This window comes from Rhinolophus sinicus, chromosome X (genome assembly GCF_036562045.2).
Source record: "Rhinolophus sinicus isolate RSC01 chromosome X, ASM3656204v1, whole genome shotgun sequence".
Classification (NCBI taxonomy): domain Eukaryota; kingdom Metazoa; phylum Chordata; class Mammalia; order Chiroptera; family Rhinolophidae; genus Rhinolophus; species Rhinolophus sinicus.
In genome coordinates, this window is record NC_133768.1 from 110676347 (window position 1) to 110691053 (window position 14707).

Below are 14707 nucleotides of genomic sequence, written 5' to 3' on the forward strand. Positions count from 1 at the left end.
ACTTTACTGTATTAGTTGATTGTTTCTAATAGCTTTTTGGTGGAGTCTTTAGGGTTTTCTATATATAGCATCATGTCATCTGCAAAGAGTGATAATTTAACTTCTTCATTCCCAATTTGGATGCCTTTTATTTCTTTCTCTTGCCTGATTGCTCTGGCAAGGACTTCCAACACTATGTTGAAAAGCAGAGGTGATAGGGCACATCCCTGTCGTGTTCCTGAACGTAGAGCAAAGGGCTTCAGTTTTCTCCATTAATTATGAGATTAGCAGAGGGCTTGTCATATATGGCCTTTATTATGTTAAGGTATTTTCCTTCTATACCCATTTTATTAAGTGTTTTAATCATAAATGGATGTTGTATCTTGTCAAATGCTTTTCTGCATCAATTGATATAATCATATGATTTTTGTCCTTTATTTTGTTTATGTGATGTATCACATTGATGGATTTGTATGTTGAACCATCCTTGTGCCCGAGGATGAACCCCACTTGGTCGTGATGAATAATCTTTTTAATGCATTGTTGTATTCGATTTGCTAGAATTTTATTTAGGATTTTTGCATCGGTATTCATTAGAGATATTGGTCTGTAGTTTTCTTTTTTGTGCTGTCCTTACCAGGTTTTGGTATCAGGGTAATGTTGGCCTCATAAAATGAGTTAGGGAGTACTGTCTCTTCTTCAATTTTTGGAAGAGTTTGTGCAGAATTGGTATTAGATCCTCTTTGAAGGTTTGGTAGAATTCACTAGTGAAGCCATCTGGTCCCGGACTTTTGCTTTTGGGAAGGTTTTGGATGACTGATTCAATTTAGTTACTGGTGATCGGTCTGTTTAGATTTTCCAGTTCTTCATGGTTCAGCCTTGGAAGGCTATATGTTTCTAAGAACTTGTCCATTTCTTCTAGGTTGTTGAATTTGGTGGCATATAGTCCTTCATAGTATTCTTGGATGATCCTTTGTATTTCTGTGGTGTCCGTGATAACTTCCCTTTTACGTTTCTGATTTTGTTAATCAGTGTCTTCTCTCTTTTATCTTAGTAAGTCTAGCCAAGGGTTTGTCAATTTTGTTAATCTTTTCAAAGAACCAGCTCTTTGTCATATTAATTTTTTCTATTGTCTTTTTGTTCTCTATTTCATTTAGTTCTGCTCTAATTTTTGTTATTTCCTTTCTTCTGCTGACCTTGGGTTTTACTTGTTCTTCTTTTTCTAGTTCTTTAAGGTGTAACATGAGGTTATTTATTTGGGAGTTTTCTTGTTTCTTGAGATAGGCCTGTAATGAGATAAATTTCCCTCTTAAAACTGCTTTCGCTGCATCCCAAAAATTTTGGTAGGATGTATTTTCATTGTCATTTGTTTCTATGTATCTTTTGATCTCTCCTCTAATTTCTTCTTTGACCCAGTCCTTCTTTAAAAGTATGTTGTTTAATCTCCATGTATTTGTGTTTTTCCGCTTTCTTTTTACAGTTGATATCCAATTTCAAAGCCTTGTGATCAGAGAATATGCATGGTATGATTTCAATCTTCTTAAATTTGTTGAGACTGATTTTATGTCCCAATATATGGTCTATCCTTGAGAATGTTCCATGTACACTAGAAAAGAATGTGTAGTCTGATGTTTTAGGATGAAGTGCTCTATAAATGCCAATTATGTCCATTTCATCTAATGTGTCATTTAGGGCTACTATTTCGTTATTTATTTTCTGTTTGGATGATCTATCCATAGCTGTCAATGATGTATTTAAGTCCCCTAGTATAATTGTGTTTTTGTCAATTTCTCCCTTTAGTTCTGTTAGTAGTTGCTTGGTGTATTTCAGTGCTCCCTGATTGGGGGCATAAATATTGATGACTGTTATGTCTTCTTGTTGTACAGTCCCCTTCACCATTATGAAATGTCCATCTTTGTCTCTTGTTATCTTTTTCACCTTGAAGTCTGTTTCATCTGATATCATTATGGCTACACCTGATTTTCTCTGGGTACCATTTGCTTGGAGTGTTAATTTCTACCCTTTCACTTTGAGTCTATGTTTGTCCTTGTAGCTGAGATGTGTCTCTTGGAGGCAGCATATGGTTGGGTTTAGTTTTTTGATCCAATCTGCTACTCTGTGCCTTTTTATTGGTGAGTTCAGTCCATTTACATTTAGGGTGATTATTGATATGTGAGGATTTCCTGTCATTCTATCTTTAGTTTTCTGGTAAGGCTGCGTCTCCATTGTTTCTTTGCCTTTGTGTTGTTGTCTATTATTTCTGTGTGGTGGTATTCTACGATGTTTCCCTCTGTTTCTTCTTTTATTTCAGTATATATTTCAATTCTGGATTTATTTTGAGTGGTTACCCTTAAGTTTATGTAAAAGAAAGTTTGATATTTAGAGTATTCCATTTTCTTCAGCACGCTTACTTTCTCCATTCCCATATTCCGGTTCAGGCCTTTACTCTCCCCCTTTTTGAGTTTTGTTTGCCACAAATTGTCCCTGTTGATGGTGGTCGAATAGCCTCCTTTAGTATTTCTTGTAGTGCAGGTCGTGTATTAGAAAATTCCCTCAGCTTCTGTATGTCTGGAAAGGTCTTTATTCCTCCTTCATATCTAAAGGATATCTTTGCTGGATATATTATTCTTGGCTCATGGTTTCTCTCTTTCAATAGTTTGAATATTTGGTTCCACTCCCTCCTGGCTTGTAGAGTTTCTGCTGAAAAATCTGATGATAATCTAATGGGCTTTCCTTTGTAAGTTACCGTCTTCTTTTCCCTGGCTGCCTTGAGGATTCTTTCTTTGTCGTTGATTTTAGACAGCTTCAATACAATGTGCCTTGGAGAAGGTCTGTTGGGATTGAGGTAACTAGGTGTTCTATTTGCTTCTTGGATTCGAGGGTCCAGTTCTGTCCACAAATTTGGGAAGTTCTCATCGACAATTTGTTTGAATATATTCTCTGTTCCTTCTCTCTTTCTTCTCCTTCTGGTATGCCCATTATTCTTATATTGCTCTTTCTGATGGAGTCAGAAAGTTCTTGTAAGTTCTTTCATTTCTTTTAAGTCTCAAGTCTCTTTCTTCTTCAATTTGTGTCATTTCCAGGTTTCTATCTTCGATGTCACTGATTCTTTGCTCCATCTGGTCAACTCTACTACCTAAGCTGGTTATTTCATTCTTAATTTCTTCTATTGAGTTCTTAATCTCCAGAAATTCTATTTGGTTCTTTTTAAGATTTCAATCTCTTTCGTAAAATGCTCATGCTGTTCTTTGATTGAGTTTCTGAGTTCCTTTAACTGCCTATCTGTGTTTTCTTGTATCTCGTTGAGTTTTTCAGAACTGCAATCTTGAATTCTCTGTCATTTAAGTCACATATTTCTGTATCTTTAAGTGCCTTCTCTGGAGATTTTTCACTTTCTTTCTGAGCTATCTTGTTGCCTTGGTTATTCATGGCATATACTGGTTTACTATATCTCTTCCTAGACATCTACAGGAGTGACTTCTGCAACAGGTTGATAGAAAGCGGTCTTTCTTTTGTTTGCCAGTACTTGTTGGTAGAATGTTTTATTATTTCTCCAACTGCAACTTATTTTTCTTCTCCCACACAGTAGTGCTATGTTTTCTCTGCACTATTCCAACTTCTCACACAATGGGGGATTCCCTGGGAGACGGGCTTCTCCTCTGTTAATAGTTCGTCTAGGTCACAGGGCACAGTGTCCCGGTGGGTATGCGGAGAGCTTTTGATGTTCGAAAGCTCTTCCAGCTGCTGATTCAGAGCCCGTATATTTCAGCAGTTCTGTTTACTCCTGCAGGATCCGCCCAGATAGGTGGGGTCAGGGGCGGGGTGAGTTGTGAGAGGTGGCCCAGAGCAATGGCGGCGACCACCACCACAGCCAGTCCTGCTTCCACTGCTCTCTCCCTTTGCTGGAACTAGTTGGGCTGTGAATTTGTGTTTATGTCCACAGATCTCAAAACAGCAAATTTTCTGTTGTTTTGATCTGACACTGCTACTGTTTCGCTTCTAGCACCGGGCAGGTGGGGGCGGGGCGAGCTCTGGGAGGGGAGGGAGGGGACGGCTAGTCTCAGTGCCTAAGGCTCCGTTCTCTGCTCGGGAGTGCGGGCTTAAACCACCGTTTTCAGCCTTCTTCACTCAGTCTTTTCTCAGAGGTCTCTGCCGTGAGCGTTGGGTTCAGCCGTGTTATATGCTGTCCCTCAGCCCTGTGGAGCCCTGGCGGAGCCCTAGCAGTCCGATCTCCCGCAGCTGCGGTAGTTCCGGGAAGCAGCGAGCTCGGCACACTGAGCTAGGTCTGCGTCCTGCGCCCGGCTGTTTGTCTCCGCGCTTCTCCCTTTCCTCCTCCCTCCACTCGCGCGAATCTCCCACCTGTAGGTGATTTCAGTCGGTAGTGGGCCTCTTCGTGTTGCTTGTCTGCTGTGCAGGGAGTCCTTTGTGGAGTTTTTGTTGTTCGATTCTTTGTAAATTCCAGGGGAGCTTTACAGAGGCTCACCTCACTCCGCCATTTTTCCGGAAGTCCTCTCCTGTTAGTATTTTCCTGGCATATTTTTTATCCATTTATTTTTACTCTTCTCATGATTTGTTTTGTAATAAGACCTTGAGTTTGTTGGGGGTAGCAATGTGCCAAGTTTCAAAACTACATTACCCGGCCTCCCTTGCGGATAGGGGTGGCCAATGAAATGAGAGTGGAAGTCACTGGGAAGACATTGGCTTCTGGAAAGTTCTTTATAGTCAGCTGTTAGTTAGTGGGAGTTAGTGGGAGCTGTTCCCTTTCGGTCCTCTTCTGCCCCTTTCTCTTTCTGCCAACCTAGAACACATATTTGATGGCTGGAGCTTCAGCAGCTATCTTGGTACAGTAAGGACAATGCAAAGGGAATCACAAAGACCTTTCTTTTAACGTCTTTGAGCAACTAACCAAAGGCAGCAGCTGCCTACTTTCAGACATCTTAATGCATGAGAAAAATAAACTCTTTGTGTTTAAACAACCATTGTTGAATATCTGTTATTCCATCAAATACAGTTCGATGTTCCAGTGCCTGTGGAGGCAACCAGTGTTATTGTTGGTTTTTTGTTTTGTTTTGTTTTGTTTTTGTGTGTGTGTGTGTGTATCCTTCTAGAGATATTCTTTTTATTATTATTATTCTAAGTATATTTTGACTTTTTGTCATGGAAAATTTCAGACATATACAAAAACAGCAAATAGTATAATTAACCTCCATGTTCCCATCACTCAGCTTCAACAACTATTTGTCAATATTCTATGCATGTGCACAAACACACACACATACACATTCTTGTTTTACACAAATGCAAACATACTATCCACACTCTCCTTCACCTTCCTTTTTAAAATCAACAATGTATGCTAGAGATGGCTCCATATCAGTATATAGTTTCTTCATTCTCTTTCATGTCTATCTAGTATTCCTTTATCATTTCACACATATGCAAATACAAGATGTGACCACAAAATATAGTGAATGTTTAAATTTAAAAAAGTTTATTGCAGTAAAAGACATGTTGCCATTAATCCCCCTTAACATACTCCCCCTCACTTCGAACATACTTATCCCATCGTTCTTGTCATTTCCTGAAGCAGTTCTGGAAGTCCTCTTTCATAAGTGTCTTTAGTTGTGCTGTCGTGGCTGCCTCGATGTCCTGAATCAATTCAAAACATTTTCTTTTCATGGTCATTTCGACTTTTAGGAAGAGCCAGAAGTCACATGGTGCCAGATCCTGTGAATAAGGTGGATGAGGACACACTGTAATGTTTTTATTTGACAGAAATTGCCGTGTACCAGAAGAGATGTATGACATGAAGCGTTGTCATGATGGAGGATGAAGTAAAGACACTCACAAAAGAGGACTTCCAGAACTGCTTCAGAAAGTGGCAAGAATGATGAGGTATGTTCAAAGAGAAGGGGAGTGTTTTGAGGGGGATTAATGGTAATGTGTCTTTTACTGTAATAATTTTATTTTTAATTTAAGCATTCACCATATTTTTTTTTTTACCACACTTCATGTATCTGTGGAATTCCTCGATGTGAAATTATTGGGACAAAGGTATATGAATTTTTAATTTTGATAGATGTCACCAAAGTACCTGCATAGAAGTTGTGCCAGCTCCAACTCCTATCAGCAATGCAAGAGAGTGCCTGTTCGCCCACCATTGTGTGCTAGCAAACTCTTCTAATTTTGCCAATCTGATAAATGAAAACAGGTACCTCACTGTAATTTTAATTTTGATTTATCTTAGTTAGAAGTCATTTGTATTTCTTTCCTGTGAACTGTATTCATAGCTTTTGCCCATTTTTTCTATTGAGTTATAGGCATTTTTCTTACTATTTTGTAGGAGCTATCTACATAATAGGAAAATTAGCTCCCTTGATTCTGATATGAGTTGCAAATAATTTTCCCAATTTATCGTTTTCCTTGGACTTTGCTAATGGTCATTTTTGTATTAAAGAAACATTTTGTTTTGATGTATTGAATCAATCAAGCTTTTCTTTTTTTACTTCTGAGATCTAAATCATACTTACAAAGGTTTTCCCTCCTTTAACATTACATTTTAAATCTACCATGGTTGCTTCTAGTATTTTTATGGCTTCATTTTTGTAATCTTTAAATCTGATCCATCTGCAATTTAGTTTGTTGTATATTCTGAGGTAGGAATTCAACTTTATATTTTTCCAAGATGGCCACCTACATGTCCCAATGTCATTTATTGAGCAATCCATTTCCCTCAATGAACTGTAGTAACATTTTTATCATATACTAAATTCTTGTTTGTATTTGTGTGTGTTTTATATTTTCGATTTTTTCTATTGTTCTGTCATTCTATTCATACACTAGTAACACACTGTTTTTAGATTACTATACCTTTATTGTTTTACTATCTGATAGGACTAGTGTTCCTCTTATTAGTCTTCTTTTAAGAATGTTTCTGTCTATTTTCACTCTTTTAGTTTTTCATATTAATGTTAGAATCCTTTTGACAAGTTCCAAAAAAAATCTGTCATCGTATTTTTGAGATCATATTTAAGTGATAGATTTATGTAGGGAGATTTTGCATCTTTTATAAAGTTAAATTTTCCTGTCTGAGACCTTTGCATTCATTCAGGCTTTTTTTATGTCCCTAAGGAACATTTTAGTGTTTCTTTACATAGATCTTGTATATTTCTTGTTATTTCTAGATATTTTATCTCTTTTGTAAAATGGATCTTTTCTTTTATGTCTTCTAACTTGTCATTTGTCTAAATGATTTTGAACCCAGACAACGTACTGTATTCTCCTTATACTTTTTTCTTTTAAAAACATTTTATTAAAATATAGCTAACATACAATATTAGTTTCATGTATACACCTTAGTTATTCAACATTTATATGTTAGATGGTTACTAGATTTATCATGGTGATCTCCTAACTCGTTATAAAATGTTTAAAGGTAAATTCTTTTGGATTTTCCAGGCATCGAGACATATCATCTGCAAATAGCCATCATTTTAATTATGTTTTCTAATGTTTTAACCTTTCAAATTATAAAGCACAACAGACACAGAGAAGGGTGTAAATCATATATGTTTTACATGCATTTCCTGCACTTTATATAAAGTGAATATATTCTTGTAAGCACCCCCAGCTCAAGAACTACTGCCCCATCCTCTGGCCCCAGTGTGTCTCCCTGCAATCACCTCCCTCTCCCTTCCTAACTTCTATGGTAACCATTTTCTTGCTGTTCATCAGAGTTTTGCCACCTAAACATACATACATCCATAAATAATATGGTTAATTTTGCCTGTTCTGAAACTTTATATTAATTGAAGTATAATTTATGTATTCTTCCATGTCATGGTTCTTTGTGCAACACTACATCTTTAAAATTCATCCATGCTGTAGTATATGTTGTTTATTCCCTTTTATTTTGGTAGAGTATTCCACTGTGTAACTTTACCATAGTGCATTTTTCTATTGTATCCCTGCTGGATATTTGGTTTGTTTACAGCACCCAAATGCTGCAATGAAGCATTGTATGAGTGTCCTGTGACTGCCGTAACAAAGTACCATGAACTTGGTGGCTTACAACAACAGAAATTTGTCTCACAGTTTTGGAGGCCAGAATTCCAAGATAAAGGTGTCAGCAAGGCCACACTCCTTCTGAAGGTTCTAGGTGAGAGTCCTACATTGCTTCTTCCAGTTTCTGGTGGCTGTAGGAGGCATTCCTTGGCTTGTGACCACTTTACTGCAAAGTTTGCCTCTCTGATCACATGGCCTTCTCCTCTTCTGTCTGTCTCTAATCTCCCTCTGCCTGTCAGGACACTTGTCATTGGATTTAGGGTCCACCCGCTAACCCAGGATGATCTCATCTTAAGATCCTTAATCATATCTGCCAAGACCCTTTTTCCAAATAAGACCTCATTCACAGGGCCTGGGGGTCAGGATGTGTACATATCTTTTGAGGGAGCCACTACTGAACCCATTACAACCATTTACACTTGTTGCTCCAGCGTTTGCATACTCGGCAGTGAAATGCTGGGCCATAAGGGAAGTATGCCTTCAATTTTCCTACAAAATGCCAACATATTTTCCAACACACCGCCATCAGCAGTGTGTGAACGTTTTTCCATTGCTCCACAGCCTTGCCAAGTCTTACACTCGTCAGACTTTTTGGTTTCCACCAACCTGTTGGGTGTGTAACGATATCTCATGATAGCGTCGACTTACTGTTCTGTAATGACAAATGAAGCTGAGCACCTTTCATATTTGTAGACCATTTGTTCAACACTTTGGGCCATTTTTCTATTGTGTTATCTGTCCTTTTCTTGTGATTTTGTTCCTTCTATCTTCTAATTATGAAAACATTTCCAGTTATACATGTTTCCTTTCTCTTCTCCAAATTTCCCATCAGAATCTCTCAGGTGGCCCATCCTAACGAAACCTATAGGAAAGATAATTCTAGGAAGTGTAGTTCAGGTGAGCCATGTTGACATATTACAAAGCAACCCCAAATGCTTTATTTAACTCACCTCGAATTACTTAGTTTGCATGTACCATCTGTTTCCTGTCAGGCTACTGACTGATTAATATGTATAGTCTTTTTTAATCATTCAGTAAAATATTTCCATCACGTCATTTGAATCATGGATTATTTAAATGTGTATTTCTTCATTTCTAAACATGTGGGGATTTTTCTAGTTATCTTTTTGTTATGAGTGTCAATGCCCTCTTGCCAAAGACCCTCCAGGAGCACATCTGTAGGTGAACAAGTTGGGCCTATTACATAGAGAGCTGGGGGCATCTCACAAAGAGTACATTAGAAAGAAACTATTGTAACATTTGGACTTTGGTTGGGTGATCTTGGTGAGAGTCCAAGGAAGCAAGGGTTTGCTGTAGATGCTATCAGAAAGCAAGGGCAATTCTCTGATTGAAGATCTCAATCCATCATCTCTGTATAGAGGGCAGACTACCACCAGGCTAAAGCTGTGGCTGGGAAAGCAACAACAGGCCCCCATATTAGCCAAGCAAGAGGGAGATGTTTGGTATTTGTGGGTTACAAATTGACCTTGGTTTTATCTGTTCTTAGAGAAAATCATGAAGTAGCCTTGCTTTGTTTAATTTTATCATGGTCTTGGCATAACCTTGTCTGAGGTTAGTATTCTGCGAGATTGTTTATGTCCAGTAAGAGAAAAACATGGCCTAGCTGTGAGTGCCAGGCCTGCTTGCAGATGCCAGGGGCTGCTGTTTTGTTCTGTTTTTTTTTCTCCCTTTCTCATGGGTTTCTAGCTTAATTACACTGTGGTCAGAGATCATGTTCTGAATAATTTGATCCTTTGAAATGTGTTAAGATTTGTTTTAGGTTCCAGTATGTGGTCAGTTTTTGTAAAGTTTCCATGTGTGCCCAAAAGAATGTGTAGTCTGCGGTTGGTATTCTCTATACATTCATTAGATCACGCTGCCAATGATCAAATCCATATCCGTACTGATTTTTTGTCTACTTCACAGGCTAAGTACTGACAGAAGTGTGTTAAAGTCTCCCAACTCTGCATATGAGTTAGTCTTCCTAAAAAAAGACAGTACCAACACAGTTTTTCTCAACAAATAAATTACAAAGGGAACAAAGAGATAGAGGGAGAACGTGCAGGTAAAAAGACAATTAAAAACATATCATTCTACCTATGGACCTTAATTGGTTCCTGATTAAAGCAAACTATTAAAAAAATGTGCCAATGGAGAATTTTAACACACTGGATATTTGATGACAGTGAAGAATTATTGTTAATTTTTAGTGTGATAATGGTATTGTCGTTATGTTAATAGTCTGTTTTTTAGAGGTGCACACTTAAAATTTATGGGAGTAACAACCCATCACCTTTGCCATGTCAAAATATTTTTGATGCTGTTATAAATTAAATGTTTTAGATTTTTTATTTTGAAATAATTTCAAACTTACAGAAAAGTAACAAGAATAGTACAAAAACCACCCATACATATATAGTTTAACCCGATTCAACTATTATTAACATTTTGTCCCATTTATTTTATCATTCTCATCCTCTCTATCTTTGCTGCTGAAAGCAAGAGTCCTCTCTTCTACATTTATTTATCTATTTGTTTGGACTCACAGATTTGCATTTTTCAATGGTTTATAATTCATTACTGTCCTTACTTATTTGGTGCTCAAATTGTCCCAGATTTGGCCAGTGTAAGCTCATTCAGGCTAGCGCCAGTGTCCTTTTGACATGCCACCACCATTTTTTGAGCACTTCCTTATTTCCTGTCCCAGTTCTGAGATAAGTCATTTCTCCAAAGAGCCCTGGTTTCTTTTAGTGACGAAGGGTATTATGGACCAAGATCTGGGTACTGGGTGTGCTCGTTGCTAGTGGACTTTTCCAGTGGAGGGAGCTAAGAAATATATGCATGTATTTGTATGTATGCACACATACATATTTACACACACACCACATCCATGTGCACATATGTTTGCATTCACATCACACCTTCATTCCACCTCCATCCCATACTTGTCTCCCCTCCTCCACAGTGAGAACCCTGCCCCTTCACACACACACACACACACACACACACACACACACACACGCACGCACGCAACAACTTTACTCATTTGCCCAGTCCTGGAATACATCAAAGGTGGTTTCAAAATTGCTTCCCACTACCTTGCCTCTGCAACCTTGCCCAAGACTGCAGGTAGATAGCCAAATCAGCTTAAAACTAACTTTTCAATATAGTGTTTATGAGTCCCTGGGTGTTTTATATCCCCCTCAGTGTGGTTATGGTATTGAGTTGACATACAGTGTGGTTATGGTATTGAGTTGACATACAGTTGCTTTCAGGTTTAGGTTTTTCCCCTTCCTATTCTTATTGATTTTATTTTCTGAGTATGAAGAATATTAACATGATCACCAAAGTCAAAACTAATCAAAAAGGCATACTCAGAGAAATACAGGTCCCTCCTGTACCCCTTCTGCTCCTTTTCCCCACCCTTTGTAGGTAACCAACTTCTTTGTTTTCTGGCTTATCCTTCCAGTGTTTCTTTTTGTAACGATTAGCAGATGTGCTGTGCGTGTGTTACCGAGAAGCACCACACTGTGTATTCTCTCTGCGCTTTGCTTTTTCCACTTAACAATAATTTCTGCAAATCATGCTGCACCAGTTCCCAGAGAGCTTCTGCATTCTTTTTTTACGGCTGCATAATACTCTATAGTTTTTCATCTTGATGTAGTGAAATATAGCTTTGCCTTTGTGCTTTTTGTGCCTTATTTAAGAAAGCTTCAGAAAATTTCCTACTGCAAGGTCATTTGTCTTGTATTTTATTTTAAAGGTATTTGAATTTTGTTTTCACGTTTATATCTTTAACTCCTCTGGAAATAACTGTTGTCCTTGTAGAGTGTACATTCTTTATATCCTTCACTTAAGTTTGATCATTATCTCCATAGGGTGCAGCACATTTTTTGTTAGGTTTACTCCCAGATACCTTTTCGTTGTTATTGCTCTTGTGAAACCATATCTCCTTTGTCTCTATGTCATTTTCTATTTTGTGATTGATAGTACATAGGAATAATAATGATTTTATATATGCTGATCATTTATCTGGCTACCTTGCTGCACTTTTTATTAATGTCAATGATTCTCTTCTCTTTTTTTGTAATATGGGATACACAATCCAACAATTCTCATGATCATTCAGTGTCTTTTTTTGTAATCCCCATCCTGCTCGTTTTTTTTTCTTCTTGCATTGGCTAGTCCTTCTGATGAAAGGTCAACAGTGGTGGTGGGAGCAGGTAGAGGGGCTGCATCTTGCATCAAGTCTGATGACTGCTGGACTGTTTGGTGTCGCTATTCTTTATTAGGTTACGGAAGTTGTCTTCTAGTCTTCGTTTGATAAGAATTTTCGTCAGGTACAGGTGTTGATTTATATCTAATCCCTTTTCTGGATCTATTGAAATGATAATTTGATTTTTTCTCCTTTAATCTGTTATGCAGTGAATACCAATGAGAGATTTTTCTGGTGCTGAATCATCCTTGTGTTCATGGGATACATCTTACTTAGAGGTGATGTGTGTGTGCGGGTTTAATATATTGTAGGATTCATGTTTTCATAACTACTTTGCTGATAAATAATTCATATTCACAAAATTCACCCTTTAAAGTGTGTAAATCAGTGATTTTAGTTGCTAAATTCAATTTGCTAATATTTTCTTTAGGATATTTTAACTATAACTTTCTTCCACTACACTTGCCCAGTTTTTATGTTATATTAGATTCATAAAAATAAATTTGGTAGATTTTTCTCATTTTCTAGTAGGTTGACCCGTTCATGTAAGTTAGAAATTATCTATCTGATCCTTGAAATCTTGCTGAAAATTCTTTAAATGGCTGGAGCCTATTTTATTCTCGCCTGAGTAATTTCTGACTATTGCTTTAAGTTCTTTAATTGTGATTTTTTTTTTTTTAATGTATTAGGGAATATTAGGAAACAGTATGTTTTTCCAGGACCCATCAGCTCCATGTCAAGTCGTTGTTTTCAATCTAGTTGTGGAGGGTGCACCTCACTGGGCCCATGTGGGAATCGAACCAGCAACCCTGGTGTTATGAGCGCTGTGCTCTAACCACTGAACCAACCAGCCACCCAAATTGTGATTTTTTTTTAAATTTAGCTTTCCTATTTTATCTCTCTCTCTCTCTCTCTCTCTCTCTCTCTCTCTCTCTCTCTTTCTCTCTCTTTAACAGAAACCACTCAGACTGCGTCCTCTCCCTCTATTTCTTCTTGAGTCAATTGGGTAACTTACAGTTTTCTATATTTTTTCCATGTCATCCAAATTTTAAGATACGTTGTCATAGTTTGTGCATAGAATTCTCTTATGATTTAAAGAAATCCCTACTACGTCTGTAGCCACATACCCTTTTTCATTTCTACTATTGTTTGCCCTTTATTTTTGCTTGATCACTCTTGTCCAAAATTTGCATATTTCATTAGTCTTTTTAAATATTCGGCTTTTGGCGGTGCTAATCACTTCTGCTTTCTGCCTGTTATTTCATTATTTCTGTTTGTTGTTTCAGTAACTTCCACATTTATCTTTATTATTTATTTCATCCAAGGGAGAAGGAGGTGGGAAAGAGGACCTTCAGGCCTCGAGCCAGGGTAACTGAGAGAATGTGAGCTTGACAGGAGAAGCAAAATCTGGAGTGTGCACAGAACCCTTTGGACACAAACGTGGGACCTCAATTTCATGCTGAAGTAGACATTGCTTAATGCATGCTAATCCCAAAGAAGCAGGAAAAGCAGCTGAAACCGGAAACAAGGCAGTTATGAGAGTCCTCCACTCTGCCTGTCTGAGCACCCGGGTAGTTCCCAGGGAACCGATCAATCCTCCAACTTCGTTCCTTTTAGGTGACTGCAATGGCCTTTCCCTCCACATGGGCCAGGGCCTTTCTAATCCTTCCCTGTTCCCAAATAAGCATAATTAAATTCTAGGTGCATGGGACTCGCCATTACAGGGATTACATCTTCTAGGCCTGCTTCCCAGTTCTCACATTCCATTCAGATTGTGCTGTAAATCCCAGCAGAGAGCAGAATTTTCCAGAAAGAGCAGGCTCTCCCCTGGTTGTGTTTCCAGGCTTCTGTCCCTCCTGTACTACTTAGGGTCCATGTGGCCAAGGCCCATGGACTGTGGTGGCTCCTCTACCACTAAAGATGTCCACGTACTAATTCCTGCAACCTGTCAAGTGAACTGATATGGCAAAAGGCACTTTGCAGAAGTGACCAAGCAAGGACCTTGAGCTGGGGAGGTGATCTTGGATTACCTGGATGGACCCTGACTGCCATCATGTGTATCCTTAAAAAAGGGTGATTTGAAAGATAGAAGTGAGAAAGCAAGGTGATGAAAGCCGAGAGATAGAGATTGGAAGATGCTGTGCTGCTGGCTTTGAGGGGGGAGGAAGGGGTCACGAGCCGAGGAATGCAGCTCTAGAAGCTGAAAAAAGGCCAGAAAATGGATTCTTCCCTAGAGCCTCCAGAGGGAGCACAGCCTTGCTGACACCTTGATTTTGGCCCAGTGAGACTGACTGCAGACTTCTGACTCCCCTGATTGTATAAGCTCCAGGGCCCCTCACTTGCACAGGCTCCTGCTTAGCTCCTAGAAGGGGCCTTAGCAATTTTGTATGTATAATTTTATATTCTTTTTCTTAAAGAGAGCCCTCCAAATTGCATAAGCTTTGGGCC